This window comes from Lygodium microphyllum, chromosome 5, assembly GCF_053477565.2.
Source record: "Lygodium microphyllum isolate KBCC chromosome 5, Lygodium_microphyllum_v1.1.10, whole genome shotgun sequence".
NCBI classification, from domain to species: Eukaryota; Viridiplantae; Streptophyta; class Polypodiopsida; order Schizaeales; family Lygodiaceae; genus Lygodium; species Lygodium microphyllum.
The window spans coordinates 108682007-108696726 of record NC_141139.1 but is presented as its reverse complement, the minus strand read 5'-3'; positions in this window follow the sequence as shown (position 1 = coordinate 108696726).

Sequence of the window (14720 nt, the reverse complement as noted above, 5' to 3'; positions counted from 1 at the left end):
AGGGGTGACACAATACAATTGGTATCAGAGCGAACCAACGAGATTTAATATTTACAAGGAAACTTAATGAGGTGAAGTAGAGAAAATGTTGCTGTTAAGAACATTTCCTTACTTACTTATCGATTCTGGCTTGCAGAGTCATGAAGCATGGAACAAATTCTTGGTGTTCCAAGTTATGTTTATGACTATGATGCGTGCCTCGGATTATCGACAAAGGCTGGATATGATGAATATCCTAGACCGCATCTATAATCCTTCGCCCTTGTATGTGGAACGGAGATGGACGGGCGATTCAGGAATTTATTGCATAGCTGCCCACTGACTTGTTACCTTGGTACCAACTTGAAGAGAATCAAGTGGATGGAGGACTTAAAGATCATGAAGCTGTTCATCTTTGTTGAAGCTCACGCAAACGCAACCCTACATGTCAGCGGTCAAAAGGTCAAGCAGAACAAGTATGTGTATGATGAAGTGACTCGAATAATCCCTGCCGACAGAATCAAGGTGTTGGGACGTTATGAAAAGAACGGGTATCAAAGGAAGGGATACCCTAAGCTTCCTATGACCTATCAATTCTTGGAAATCCATGAACCCAATCCATATTATTACTCTGTTCCCATAGCTAAATGGAACACAATCTTATTCTCCCCAAATTGATATACCAATCAGCTTGTTCCATCTTCCCAAAAATAATTGTACTCGAAAGGGCTATGCCCATATGAATAAAATATTTTTTTAAAAAAAATCAATGACTGTCTTGGATGTAAGTGTTGGTATGAAGTTAAGTGATTAGGTCACTTGGCTAAAAGCTGAATTGGGTATGTAATGTAATGTGAGAATCATTTAGCAAGATTTGAACGCAAAGGATCTTATTGCCCAGGCACAACCTCAAGTGCAGATTCCTAGTCTGACCCCTACACCAAGTACGATAATAATTCAGGAGAAGAAGTTTCTTCTCAAGCAAATCAAACCACCTAGATTCAATGGTAAGGGAAGGACCGTCCAAACTGATGCTGAGATCTGGATCAAATCCATGAAGGATTATTTCGAAGCAGCAGGTACTGCACCCGCTAACCAAGCAATGCTCGCCAAGCTGAAGCTTACCGACAAAGCAAGACTTTGGTGGAAGCAATGGTGCAGAGACCAAGGGATCTCAGAAGGGTCAGTTACTTAGGAGAAGCTAAAAAGAGTTGTGCGAGGAAGATATCTACCACCTGCCTACCGCACGCAGAAGATGAACAAGTTCTATGAACTGAAGCAGCTTGGACTATCTCTTGATGCATACTATTCAAAGTTCGTCTCTCTTTTGAAGTACGCGCCACAAACAAACATGACACAATAGGTGTCAAAGTTTTGTGCCAGATTAAACCCACCTATAAACACCCACCTCGAATCAATGCACCCGACAGATCTTCAGGACGCACTCATTCGAGCTGCACCCATAATACAAGAGGTGCAGACCAAGCCCAAAAATAACAAGACTTGGTCTTACAAGGATCAGAACAAGGGAGTGTATAGGTCTCAGGCTAAGAGGACGCAGGCCAAAATCAAGGACAAAGGAAGAAAGCCAGGGCCAACACTATCAATAACTTTATTCCTGCCTAAGGTAATGGCCGCAATCTCTGTTTCTTCCATTACAACAAGCCCGGTCACTTTAAAAGGTAATGTCCCAAGCTTAGCGGAGGACAACGTCAAGGGCCACCCCAAGGAACTGTCCGTGGACAAGGAGCCACCGCCAGGGCCAAAGAAAGAACCGCCAATGTTGCCAACAAGGATTTGGGTGACGAAGAAGACCCAACCATGGAAGCTGACATCAAGAGGGAAACAGTTCATGCCGCTCTTCACAAGAAAGGCCCGAATCACCAATTCTCGGTGATTCAAACCCCTTCGGATTACTAAGGTAAAAGCTTCAAAACCTTGATTGATTGTGGCAGTACACATTCCTTCATTTCACCAGTCTATGCAAGAAGATTAGGAATAGCCACAAATGATGCACCTACCTTACTTGTGGAATTAGCAAATGGTCGTAAGGTCTCTTGTACTAGGCAAATTGCTAAGGTGAAATTCCTATTGGGAGAAAAGTCAACTTCGATCAGATTCAGGGTTATGAATATAGGTGTCCATGAGTGTTTGCTTGGAATGGATTGGCTTAAACCTAATGATGCCCACATCCACTGTGGAAAGGGCCAAGTTTCCTTTCAAAATTCTGAAGGGGAATTGGTCACAACTCAAGGAGAGGCTGGTATGCCAAAAATTCAACTGGCCAAAGCATCTCGGATAATAAAAGGAGTTAGAAAGGGGCTACCTATCTATTTGATTAAGCTAAATAAGCTAGATCAGAATCGAGAGACTAGGGAAGAACCTTCATGGTTAAAGGAATACGCAGACGTATTTCCTGAAGAGTTGATAGAACTTCCTCCTCAAAGGGAAGTTGATCACGAAATCAAGCTAGCGCCAGGAGCTGCACCAATTGCAAAGAGGCCATATAGAATGTCCATCCCGGAAGTGATTGAGCTGAAGGAGTAGCTCAAGCATCTGTTAGACCAAGGCTACATCCATCCTAGTAGTTCACCATGGGGAGCTCCAGTGCTGTTCTAGAAGAAGAAAGATGGAATGCTTCGGTTATGCATTGACTACAGAGGGTTGAATCAATCAACCATTAAGAACAAATACCCCATTGCAAGAATAGATGAACTTCTTGACTGTCTTCAAGGTGCGAAGATCTTCTCCAAGATTGATCTCAAGTCTGGATATTATCAGATAAGGATCAAGGAAGAAGATATCCCAAAGACGGCATTCAGCATAAGATATGGACACTTTGAGTTCCTAGTCATGTCATTCGGGCTGACAAATGCTCATGCTACCTTCAACAAGCTAATGCAGGATATCTTTAGGCCATATCTTGATGACTTCATACTCGTCTTCTTCGATGATACCTTAGTCTACTCCAAATAGGAAGAAGATCATGAACCCCAGCTTCGCATTGTCCTTGAGACAATGAGGGCACACAAGCTTTATGCCAAAAAGAAGAAGTGTGCATTTTTCAAGCAACAGATTGAATATATGGGATTCATTGTGTCAGTGGAAAGAATTTCAGTAGATTCGGCCAATGTCAGAAATGTTCTAGAATGGCCAACTCCAACAACTGTCAAAGAAATACGTAGCTTTCTTGGATTGACAGGATGGTACAGGGTCTTTATCAAAAACTATGCTTTGATTGCAGCGCCGCTGACCGATCTACTGAAGAAGCAAGCATCAATTGTATGGTCACCTCTGCAAAACAATCCAGCTTTGATAAACTAAAGAAAATCTTGGTATCAGCACCCATCCTGAAACTTCCGGACCTTAGTAAGGAGTTTGAAGTGATAACTGATGCTAGCACACTTGCCTTAGGATGTGTGCTTATGCAAGAAGGTCATCATATAGCATACTCCTCAAGGAAACTCAAGATCCATGAAAGGAACTATACTCCCCACGATCTGAAACTATTCGCTGTCATCCATGCTCTCAAGCTTTGGAGACACTACTTGCTGGGTAATAAGTTTACCCTAGTGACGGATCATAAAAGTCTCAAATGGATTTTTACCTAGAATAAGCTCAATATGAGGCAACGTCGATGGATTGAAGTGCTGGAAGAATATGATTTTGAAATCAAATACCGGCCTGGAAAGGAGAATGTAGTTGCCGATACACCTAGTCACAAGGCATTTTTAAATTCTCTGATTTTACAAGATCCATCAATAGCCAGGTCTCTTGCCACAAAGGTATCCATGCCAAACAACCCAATTCTTGAGCTAGCCCTATCAAAGATCAAGACCCAAAGCTACAGGCAAAGTATCAAGAATTCTCTATCAATAGTGGACTTGTCTACTATAGAACAAGATTATGTATACCGGCAAGCCAGTCACTCAAGCAGAAGATACTTTGGGAAGCCCATGACTCCCCTTTCGCAGGACATACTGGCTATGCCAAGACCTCAATGCGGTCAGAAAGAGCTATTATCATTACAACAAAAAGGGTTCATAGACGCGCTTGTAGACGCAATATTTGAATTGTGAAAAAAAATGTTGGGTGCGTTTATTAACACGTCTATTTGCGCATCTACAAAATCACATCTAAAAGCGTGCTTATGATCAGCGTTACACGCACATTTAGACGCCCTTTTAGACATGCGTATAAACGCGCTACATAAATACATAATCACATTTTTAAAAAAGTGGATATATTCATATTGTGCGTCTATACAAGCATGTATCTACGCGTCTAAAACCGCGTTTACTCTGAAAGTTTTTGACGAAAATAGACGCGCATTTATCCTGCAATTTAGACGCGCTGATAGATGCACAAAATAGAGGTATGAAAAAAAAACCAGAGAGCATGTGGCCTGCAAAGCCACATGCTCTCTGGTTTTTTCCCCCTATCAACAGCAAATTGTATGCTTAGGGATAACAGATAAAGATTATTTTGAAGATTGGATACTGAAAACAAAACAACGTATGTAGCACACAAAATTTCATATATATAGATGAAACATTTTTACATTATGAGTTCTAGTGCTTGTGACGTCATGGTCGCAAGCACTAGCTGAAAGTAATATATATCAAAAATGAAAATTACAAGCCAAGAGGAGGCATGCATGCATGGGGCTCCTCTATATCTCCTCAGAAGAGGCATCATCATCGCTACCACCACCGCTGCCTGTGCCACTGCCGTTGTCACCACCCCGTCGTTATCAGTGTCGCTATTTGCGTCAGTATCAGTGTCGCAAATGAGATACTTATAACGACGCTTTGTGACGCATTTTGCAACGGTAATAGCAACACATGCAGTAAATTTGCGACGCTAATAGCGACAATAACAAGAAAAAGAAATTGTGGCTATGTGCTTTATTTGGGCCATACAAAATAGTTTCAGTAATGTGTAGAATGCTCGTGTAAATAAATGCAAAGTGTACTTAAATCATAACACTGATACATGAAATAAATACATGATCACATAATGAAAGCGACCAGTACAATCATGGCAAGATACTACTACTACATAGAAAATGTCTACAAAGATCACATGACCAAAAAAGAAGGGTATGTGAGCTCCAAGGATCCAAGGGCGAGCTATAGATCATCGCCATCCGAAACCTCATCTCGCCACAAAGGAGCATTGAACGGACTCTGCAAAAAAAGAAACAACTACACATCAGTCCACCATACAATAATGCATTTTAATTAAACATGGTAACTACAGACAAGAAAGATGAGTGACTTACAGGGCCGCCGTGTCCATACAATTGGTCAATCAATGCAGTGAGACCGTGCCTCTCTACATATTGAGTCTCAAGGCCGGTAGGATTGCGATTTGTAATGGAGTGCTACAAAGAAAACAAAATACAACTATTAGAAACATGATTATCAGTACAAGGGATATTGCAAAAAAACAAGCAAGAAAAACAAAAGAAAAACTTACAAAGTCCTCCAAATATGTCCTATGGCCGCCACTCCCAAGATAATGGACCACTCCGGCCTCTAGTTACCCTTGCCACCTTGCGCTACTGTCTCCAACGTCCTAATGAATTTGTAGTCTCCTCCCTAAGTAGGCGCCAGGCATTCGTGTCTAGCCACTCGGTCTTTGAATCCCCACACTTGAGTGTCTTACATGCGTCCGATCATCTGTGTGACATACATGCTCCCGTGCACTCCATCATCCAACTCGTAGAAAACCTATCTGTTGCGGCTAGTACCGGAAACTCCTCATGCAAGGATGCTACTATGTAGTCCTTACTCCCCTCCGAGATGTTCTTCCAATGATCCAAGACATTGTGCCAAAAAACTTGTTGGCACAACTCTCTCATGCAAGCCATCACCCTCCTCCCCTCATCATTCATGATGATGGCTCCTGACCTATCATCTACAAGGTAGGTGTAAAATATTACACGGCGCAGCGAACAGAATCTGAGAAAGAGATAGAGAGTACACAACAGATAAGAGGAGAATCAGTAAATTCTTTAACTCCAAACAACTGATACAAAGATGGCTCTGTCCACCCGTGCGCTTCCACTGTGTGAAGCTTAGATGGTGATCTAGACAGAAGATAGGTGAAGAGCTTAAGGCTAGCTGGAACAACAACTCTGACTGGGTGAAAGATGAATGTAAGATGGCTGCGAAGGTGTTTAGCTTTTATAGCCTGCGAAGGTCGTTAGGTCGGCCTGCTGACCGACCTACTATATGAGCCTCCACTAGTCGGCCAGGGAATATTCCAGGGAATATTCCCTTTACCATCGGGCCCAATGCGCCTCGAGTTGCTACCAGCTTAACCACTCCGTCTAACCCAAGGATTAGACCCACAACAGTCACCTTTTGGCCATCCGGTCACATAGACCTCATCTGATATACAAGTCAGGACTCAACCAATGTCCGGGCTCACATTTGGCTTCTCCTCATAATGGGGGCCTTACAACTTTGAGCACCATGGATCATTGGTAGCACCTAATGAGGGTGGGGCATTGATCATATCTAACACCCCCCCTCAATTTCCACCCATAGGTGAACTATCTCCTCGGCCCAATGCCGAGTCTCTGAAGATGAACTTGAAGCAGATCCTTCGTAAGTGCTTTGGTGAAGATATCTGCTCCATTCTCCTCTGTTGGACAGTAGACCAATTCCACTATCCCATCCTCCATCAAATCACGCACATAGTGATACTGGATCTCTATATGTTTGGTGCGTGCATGAAACACTGGATTTTTGGCAATGGCGATGCAACTCTGATTGTCACATCTCAGCACAGTTGGTTCTTCATCCTGCACTCCCATATGCCATAGAATCCTTCTCAACCATACGGCCTCACATGCAGCAAAACAAGCTGCCTTATACTCTGCTTCGGTAGAAGACAATGCCACTGTTGGTTGCTTCTTACTAATCCAAGAGAAAATTCCTGAACCCAAAGAGAAACAATAACCAGAAACTGACTTCCTGGAATCAATGTCTCCTGCCCAATCTGAGTCACAGTTCCCCACAAGAGAAGTTGCGAAACTGTATGTGATACCATAGTCAAGAGTTTTCTTCAAGTATGTGAGCACCCGCATCCCAGCCTTCCAATGACTCTCATGAGGTTTGTTTGAGAACCTGCTCAAAACACCAACAGCAAAACTGATATCTGGTCTGGTGTTACACAAGTAGATCAGACTGCCGAACAACCTCCTATACCTCCCAATGTCTGCTAGTGCTGATGTATCCTCGACGGATAACTTTGTATTCACCTCCATAGGTGTAGCTATCTCCTTGCACTCGGTCATGCCAAATGCCTTCAAGATCTCCCATGAATACTTCTTCTGAGAGATGAAGATCTTTCCTGGCTCTTGCTAGACTTCAATCCCCAAACAATAGTGCAGCAAGCCCAAGTCTGTCATTTCAAACTCAGAACTCAAAGCCTTTCGAGTTTGGTTGATCATATCTTCATAGTCACCTGTAATAAGAAGGTCGTCCACATATAGGACAATCACTACAGACTTTTTACCATCCCTGTAAACATACAAGTTAGCATCTGAGGCACATCTTTTGAAGTTTAGGTTTAAAAAGAACCTATCTATCCGCTGGTACCATGCTCTGGGGGCTTGTTTCAGCCCATACAATGCCTTCTTCAGTTTACACACTTTGTTCTCAGAATGGGGGGCCTCAAACCCTGGTGGCTGAGCCACGTACACCTCCTCCTTGAGGTCACCATTTAAGAACGATGACTTAACATCCATTTGGTACACTGGCCACTTCTTTTGGGCAGCCACTGCAAGTACCGTGCGAATAGTGGTCATTCTGGCAGTTGGGGCAAATGACTCTTGAAAATCAAACCCTTCAACTTGTGAAAATCCTTGGGCAACCAGTCTAGCTTTGTACTTTTCTAAGGTACCATCAGCCTTGTACTTTACCTTCCAGATCCACTTGGTGCCAATAACCTTCCGCTTTGCTGGTCGATCCACTAGCTCCCAAGTGTCATTCTTCATTATGCTGTCATACTCCGCCTGCATAGCAGCCTTCCATGATGGATCTGCAAGTGCTTCTTCTAAGTCAGTTGGCTCCTTTACTTCTCTCATAATCTCAACCATCAAGGCCATGTTGACTATGTGATCAGAAGCCCTCCTTTGCTCCTCTATTCTCTGAGACCTCCTTGGTCCGTCTGCCTTCTCCTCAACAGATGTAGGCATAGGATTATTGTGGTCATAGAGCTGCTTCACCCAACGCGGCAATGGCTTTTCCGGTGGGGTGATGTCAGGTTGGTGAACTTTTTCCTCATCATCTGAAGATGTTGCTTCCTCCTCCTTAAGGATAGGGATAGCTCTCGGGACAGGTTCATAGTGGACTACTTCTTCGCTTGATGATAAAGTGGAAGAACTTGCCTTCTCCTCCTCCACTGTATGCGGCTCCTCCTTGAACACCACATCACGGCTCGCGATGATCTTCTTTGCCTCTTGCTCATATAATTTGTAAGCCTTCCGCTCATCACTATAACCCAAGAAGATACATTTTCTGCTTTTTGGTTGTAACTTGTTTCTCTTCTCATCTGGAATATGTGCATAACATTCACATCCAAAAATTCTGAAATGTGAGACAGATGGTTTCTTACCAGTGTAAGCCTCATGAGGTGTTTTTCCCTTGAGAGCCTTTGTATAGCTCCGATTTAGAATGTAGACTGCAGTATTAACGGCTTCAGCCCAAAAATGGTTAGGCAATCCCTTGCCTTTAGCATGCATCTTGCCATCTCCACAATGGTGCGATTCCTGCGTTCCATAACACCGTTCTGCTGAGGTGTGTGAGGCGTCGTCAATTGACGCTTGATCCCTTTGCTCTTGCAAAATCCTTCAAACTCCTTTGAGTTGAACTCACCACCACCATCTGTTCTAAATTTCTTCACACTTTTCCCTGTTTCATTCTCAACAAGTATTAGCCATTCTTTAAACTTACCAAAAGCTTGAGCCTTATCACGAAGGAAGTACACCCACATCTTCCTACTGTAGTCGTCGACAATCAACATAAAATAAGAAGATCCCCCCAAGGCCTGTGTAGGCATCTTACCACACAAGTCAGCATGCACCAACTCTAGAGGAGCCTGTGCTCTATTCTTGCTTTCTTGTGGAAATGCCTTTCTTTGTTGCTTGCCCATCATACAAGCTTCACATGGTTCCTTCAATTCAGTTATTGTAGGTAGGTGAGCAACCATACCTTGCTTTTGCATCTCCTTCAATACTGCAAATCCGATGTGTCCAAACCTTTCATGCCAAAGCTTACTTGTGCCCACTCCAGCGGTGGCTGTAAGAGCACTTAGCTCATACAGGTTGTTCCTTTGTTCTCCTTTGCCAACAATTGTGCCAGCACTATCAATAATTTTTGCACCTGTCTTCTTGAACCTCACTTCATGACCAAGATCAGTTATGGCAGCAACTGATAAGAGATTTCTCCTAATTTCGGGAACATACAACACATTTGAAAGCTTTTTGACTTCACCATTTGCAGCAACAAAAGAAATAGTACCTGTGCCCGCAGCCGGGCATTTAGCATCATTTCCAACCGTCACAGTGATGGATTCTTGTAGAGGCTGCATAGAACTGTATAGACCTTTCTTGTTGGTCATGTGACAGGAGGCCCCACTATCCAACACCCAAGAGTCAGTGGTAGATTCTTCTTGCGCCGAGGAACACACTTCCTCAATGGTCGCCATGAATAATTCCAACTCTGCTTCAGCCGTATTGGCTGTCTCTTTCCCTTTACTTTTAAGGGTACCATTCTTTTCATCTGCCTTCTTGACACGACAATCTGCAATTGCATGTCCTTTCTTCTTACAGTAGAAGCACTCTCCTTGAAACTTCTTCTTGCCGCCCTTCTTCTTTTTGTCACCATCATTTTTGGTGGAGGAAACACCTTTGCCTTTTGCATTGGCAGAGAATGCAACATCTCCATTGTTGCTTCCTTCTCGGGCTTTCAGCCTCAACTCCTCCTCCATTAATAATGCACAAAACTCCTCAAAAGTCAAAGCTTGAGGTCTCACCTGAGTATTAAGGGCAGTTACTAGTCCATCAAACTTTTGTGGACAAATCCGAAGACACCTCTGAGCTAGTTCTTCGCTAGTCTTTTGTATCCCAGCGCCAGCCATCTGGTCGCGCAGATTCTTAATCCGAGTGATGAATGCTTCAACCGTCTCTCCTTCAACAAACTTCTCCGCTACTAGTTGATTCTCCAAGTTTTGAATCCTTGTTTGGTTTCGTGTTTCATACTGACTCCTTAGTACATTCCAAGCCTCTGATGCTTTGGTTGTATGCTGAATCAGAGTCAAAACACTGTCAGAACAGCTTGTAACTAAGGCACACAATGCATCTGCATTCCTTCATTTCCAAGCTCGTAGAAGATCTGTATTCGGAGGAATCATCACACTAGGATTTGATGGGTCGGGGGTAGGCTGTGGTTCTGCGTCAGTCCCCAGCACAGTCTCCAGAAGCTCATAAGAATCAAGGATAGTTGTAATTTTGAACTTCCACAAGGTGTAGTTTGTACCATCTAACTTGCCTTCGCTGAAGGTTGGTGGACGAATCCTCAGTGTTTGAATAGCCGGTATAGTAGCACCACCTCCTGCACCGCTTCCTGATGCACTAGAACTGCTTCCCGGAGTCGACATCGTTTCTCTTTGCTGTTGAAGACTTTGCCTCTTGCACGCTCTCCGATCTCTAGAGCCCCCTGGGCTCTGATACCATGTAAAATATTACACGGCGCAGCGAACAGAATCTGAGAAAGAGATAGAGAGTACACAACAGATAAGAGGAGAATCAGTAAATTCTTTAACTCCAAACAACTGATACAAAGATGGCTCTGTCCACCCGTGCGCTTCCACTGTGTGAAGCTTAGATGGCGATCTAGACAGAAGATAGGTGAAGAGCTTAAGGTTAGCTGGAACAACAGCTCTGACTGAGTGAAAGATGAGTGTAAGATGGCTGCGAAGTGTTTAGCTTTTATAGCCTGCAAAGGTCGTTAGGTCGGCCTGCTGACCGACCTACTATATGAGCCTCCACTAGTCGGCCAGGGAATATTTCCTTTACCATGCAATGTGCCTCGAGTTGCTACCAGCTTAACCACTCCGTCTAACCCAAGAATTAGACCCACAACAGTCACCTTTTTGCCATCCGGTCACGTAGACCTCATCTGATATACATGTCAGGACTCAACTAATGTCCGGGCTCACATTTGGCTTTTCCTCATAATGGGGGCCTTACAACTTTGAGCACCATGGATCATTGGTAGCATCTAATGAGGGTGGGGCATTGATCATATCTAACATAGGCATACCCCTCTAGGGTATGCCTAAGATGGGTCCTCTCCCACCTGCGACCACGCTCCTAGGCATATCCAGGAGACCCCTATACATCTAGTGTACCTATCGGGGTAGTATCTACCAGAGTAGCACCCATAGGGATGCCACCTATGGAATGGCTAAGGAGCAAGTGAATCCCCGCTCTATTAGATCTAGTTTGGCGTGCTCTGATGCTTCAGTTTTTAGCAGACGAGGTCGACACTCCAGACTTGGGCTAGACGGAGGGAGTGGTTCAGGGGGATGCTGCAAAGATCCGGATGTAGTGAGCCCGCGGTCGACTCGGGATACAGGTGCTAATCCTCGCTCTCGTGGCGGTTTGAGAGAGCATAGCTCAGGTGGTTTGAGAGAGCATAGCTCAGGTGGTTTGAGAGAGCATAGCTCAGGCGGTTTGAGAGAGCAAGTGGAGTAGTCTCCTCCCTAAGTAGGCGCCAGGCGTCCGTGTCTAGCCACTCGGGCTTTGAATCCCGGAGGTGACGCAACTCCAACAAAACGACGAGACGGAGACACCGCGTGTCCGTACCTCCACACCAACCACCTGAGCTATGCTCTCTCAAACCGCCACGAGAGCGAGGATTAGCACCGGTATCCCGAGTCGACCACAGGCTCACTACATCCGGATCTTTGCAGCATCCCCCTGAACCACTCCCTCCGTCTAGCCCAAGTCTGGAGCGTCGACCTCGTCTACTAAAAACTGAAGCATCAGAGCACGCCAAACTAGATCTAATAGAGCGGCCTGACGGTGTCCGAGACAGCTCCTGGTCTTCCATATCTTTGAATCTCGCCATTTGATCTAGAGACATATGCATGAAGATCTCCTGCAGCTCCTCACATCCCTCGACTCATCCTAATGATCTAAATATCCACAAAGGTCACCTACACAGACAAAAAATGATATTAGCATAATCAATATAAATCATACAAAGCACGATAATATAAATCTTTAAAAAATGATCTTACTTAAAATGTATATCTTATGTACCCTTATAAGTGATTCCTCAACGAATTGAGTAGGTGGATGCTCCAAGTATGAAGTATCCTATGGTCCTATGTCAATCTCTTGACACAACTCCGTATACATTGGAAGGTCCGCAGACATGTCACCACAAAAGGATGAGTCCACCTTGTTCTCAAAGAATTCTTGGTCTCCTGTAAATCCATCATTGTTACCAAATGATGGCTCCTCTACATGCTCCAAGCTTTCTGTGGCCTCCATCTCTTGCAATATCAACACCTCTATTTGCATATTGTCCTCATCTATGCTCAGAACATTGCTTTGATCATATACTCTCACACTCCGGGAAGCTGAAGGTATAACATACCACCATCAAGGTTGTCGAGGGTTTGGATAGAAAATTACATGTTCACAATCACGTACAAGAGAGATTTAACTATTGTGATATGTACCATGTCGTAATACAATTTAAAAACACATGAGTTCATGCACCTATTCACAATGGGCCAACAACACAAATGTGTCGCGCAAATCCATCCATTTTTTTTCGGAATCTATTTTGAGAAATCCAGATGGACCTCATCGAACTGTTGCTCTAGCTCCTTCAAGTACCACTTTGAGCCAATGCACATCAAATAGGATCATGGAGAAGCTATGATAATCCACTGTAACAATACTTTGCAAGTTCTCAAAATACTCCATCTCATCTATAACCGTGTTTGGATCCGTTGCTTGTCGTCGACTCTCTTGCTCGAACCTTGCCATGATATCACAATCTATTGTGAAGTGCATTTTGTCAATACGCTCCATGCGAAATTGTCATCCGCGCGACCACGCTGCACTATATATTTTATATTGTACATTGAAATACTCAATTATTTATTGCATATAAAATATAGATACGACAAACCCTAAACACATCATTACCTTTGGACTACATCCCCTCCTCGAGAATTTCCACTCCTCATTTGAGACCTCCACCCCTTCGCGAGACGCTGTGGTTAAAGCTCCATGCAACCATCGCATTGACATAAATCGTGGCATCTCCTCCATGCCCTCGAGATATCAAATCGGTCGATAGCGTGTACTACATCAAACTTCAAATCGCGCTTCCTCTCGATCTTTCCTAGCTTGTTGGTATCTAGTGAGCCATGTCTCCATAGAGACATGGTGCAACATACAAAAGCGATTCACTTTCTCCTCCATTGCAGAATCCATTCTTTTTTCTACCCCATTTCCGACCACCACATCTCTGGTCAGTCTATCATTGTCCTTCAACAACCATAGCATACTGTTGTCTAAATCCACCACTGGTAGCTATTGTGAAATATGCACTAGCGCCTCAGACACTAATCAACCTTCAGCCATGCTACCTTTTCTGGCCGAGCTCGTTATCGCATAAAGCCTTTCAGGGTTTTCATGAAACGCTCCAAGAAGAACAACCATCGCGTATGGACAAGTCCAAAAATCTCCACTTCATCTACAAGATGCACAAGAAGGTGAATTTGTATCATGAGCATGCTGGTAGGCAAGTATTTCTCAAAGAGACAAACCATCTCCATTGCTCCCTGCCTTGCAGATTCAATAGAGGATGTCTTAATCTCCTTCTGTGAGATCCATTGCACTAAAATCGACAACCCATTTGCTCAAAATCTAAGATCGCCTGATCAATGATCTCATATTGAAACTCGTCGAAGTGTCGTATGTGTTCTATAGACAATCGATGTTTTTGTCTAATTGCCAGCTTACATTGAGAGCAAGGACATGGGACACGCTGATTAAGATACACCTCGCGATCTTGAACATCATGACCTTCATCGTTTTCCATTTTGTCTACGTTACGACAAAAAAAAATATTTTTGTTATCATTCTTTTTTTCTTTCTTAAATTGTTTGAGAAGGGATTTCTTCTCTTGTAACTCAGCAAAAATTAACGTATGTAAAGTCTCCACCTGCCCACAAATTAACGTATGTCGGAGTGTTTCCCGTCTCATGGTATTGCACTGGACCTCACCGGACCTCGCCACCACTCTATCTTTATTTTTTATCTATTCATTCTCTCCTCTCCTTCCATCTCTCTCTCTCTTTCTCTTTCTTTATTATGTTGTATGTTTATTCCCTCTCTCTCGTTCCTTCTTCCTTTTTCTCTTCCTCTCTCTCTCTCTCATTTTCTTTAACAAAATATATATCTCTCTCTACCACTGCCACTGCCACTGCCACTGCCACTGCCACTGCCACTGCCACTACCACTACCACTACCACTACCACTACAATAAACAAGAATAGAAGAAAAATCAATAACAACAACAACTACTACTACAAAAACAACAACAAATAAGAAAAGAAGAAAAAACTACTACTACTACCACTACTACAACAACAACAAACAAGAAAACTAAACAACAATAAACAAGAAAAGAAAAAAA